This window comes from Alexandromys fortis, unplaced genomic scaffold, assembly GCF_014885135.2.
Source record: "Alexandromys fortis isolate MF-2015 unplaced genomic scaffold, M_Fortis_MF-2015_v1.1 scaffold_51, whole genome shotgun sequence".
Taxonomy (NCBI): domain Eukaryota; kingdom Metazoa; phylum Chordata; class Mammalia; order Rodentia; family Cricetidae; genus Alexandromys; species Alexandromys fortis.
In genome coordinates, this window is record NW_026067925.1 from 8,186,788 (window position 1) to 8,189,101 (window position 2,314).

Consider the following 2,314-nt stretch of genomic DNA (forward strand, 5'->3'; position numbering starts at 1 on the left):
TCACCTCCCCTTGCAGGCTGCCCTTTTTCCACCAGGAGTGGGTGGAGTAGCTCTGACCAGCCCCATTCTGCCCCGTTGATGCAGCACTACCGCTACTGGGCAGCAGGTGGCGCAGAGGGACCTTGAAACTTAAATTTGGGCCTTTATCCATCTTCACGGCTTCCCTTCCCCTTTCCCTCTACTCCCTCCCTTTCTCCTCTTCCTTTTGTGATTTTTTTTTTTTATTTGTTTGAGACAGGGTTTTACTGTAACCCTGGCCGGACTAGAACTAGTGTGTAGACCAGGGTGGCCTTGAAGTCACAGAGATCCACTTGCCTCTGCCTCACAAATGCTGGGGTTAAAGGCGTGTGCCACAATGTCATCACTTTTACATTTGAACATGAAAACGTATCAAAAATGTCTTAGTGGAATCATGTCTTAAGAATATTTTCAGAGGCTGGAGAGACGGCCTGAAAGCACTTGATTCTCTTGCAGAGAGGACCAGAGTCAATTCCAAGCAGCCACATTAGACAGCTCACAACGGCCTGCAGCTCCAGCTGTAGCAAATTGAAGGCGCCAACAACCTTTTCTGGCCTCCTCAGGCACCCACCCCACACGTACACAAATAAGCAATAAAATAAATCCTTAAATGTTTTTGTTTGTTAGTTTTTGGTTCTTGTTTTCTGGAGATAGTGTTTCTCTGTGAAACAAATAGCCCTAGCTGTTCTGGAACTCTCTTTATAGACCAGGCTGGTCTTGAATGCAAAGAGATCCGCTTGCCTCTGCCTCCTGAGTGCTGGAATTAAAGGCCACCACTGCTGGGTCAAAAAGAATGTTTTGAGACAAGTGGAGTGGTAAATATCTGTAGTCCCAGCTACTGGGGAGGCAGAGGCAGGAGGATGACTTGAGCCCAGAAATTTGAAGCCAGGATAACGTTTCCAAAAAGAGAAAAACTGAATAGCTTCTAAATTTTTCTGCAATCCAAGACCTGGAGGTAGAGGAACGAGGACCAGGTGTTTCGTGCTGGGCCAATAACACGGGTCAGTGAGCAAAGGCTTTTGCTGCCAAGCCTGACAAGCTGAGCTGGTTCACTAAGCCCCACATGGTGGAAGGAGAGAACAAGTGGTTCCCTGATCCCCGACATGTTCCATGTCATGCACAGATGGATAAAAAAAATAGTTACATGTCATGCTTCAGTAAACAGAAAGTTTAGGCCAGACCGGGCTACATGTGGTTGTCTCAGAAAGCAAGCAGGGAGGGAAGAAGGGGGAAACAGAGAGAGGGGAAGGGAAGAGATGCCAAGTGTGGTGTAGCTCACACCAGTAACATCAGCACTCAGTAAGCTGAGGCAGGAGGATTGCCTAAGCTTGAGGCCAGCTTGGGCTACATAGTGAGTCTGAGGCGAGTTTGAGATACATAGTAAAGCTGTCTCAAAATAACAAGATATTCTGTGCCGGCGGGCCGAGAGGCACGACGCCAGCTACTGGAGATTACACCTTCTCGCTTGCCCTGCAGAGCTTCCGGAACACATGGATAGCCTAAACCTACTAACACTGCACCATAAGACCAGGGAAGAAATGAGTTCTCTCTCTTCTAGATAAGAGATGATGGTTCCTGCGTGCATGTGTGTGCATGCGTGTGACAAGGTTTCAGGGAGCCCAGGTCAGCCTTAAACTCAGTTTGTAGCAGAGGATGACTGGTAACTTTTAACAATTTTATAGTCATTGGTATTTTGCTTTCAAGTCTGTGAAGGTGTCAGAAGCCCTGATACTGGAATTACAGACAGGTGTGAGCTGCCATGTGGGTGCTGGGAATTGAACCCGGGTCCTCTGGGAGAACAGATGGTACTCTCAAACACTGAGATATCTCTTCAGCCCGACCTTAAACTCTTGACCCTTCTACCTTCATTTCCACTTGCTGGGATGGCAGCCATTTGCACAGTGCCCAGCCTCTTTCTTCTGTACACACACACACACACACACACACACACACACACACAGAGTCACCTGCTGTGGTTTTGTAGACTGAATATCATGTCTCCCAAAATTCATGTTAAAATCTAACCCCCACTCTCCTGTGAGGAAGAGCGCTGGGGAGGTGACTGGCCACAAGGGCATCACCCACATGAGATAATCATCCTTATTCAGAGGTCCCCAAGAGCTGCCCTGTTCTTCCTACCGTGGGAGAACATAGCAAGAACATGGATGGCCAGGACCAGAAAGTGGGCCCTTATCACCGCTGTGTGACAAACCCTCTCCTGGGAAGATGCATCACACAGGTCTACTCACCCCTGATATGGAGCCCACGATGGACCCAAGTACAGATACCACCAAAG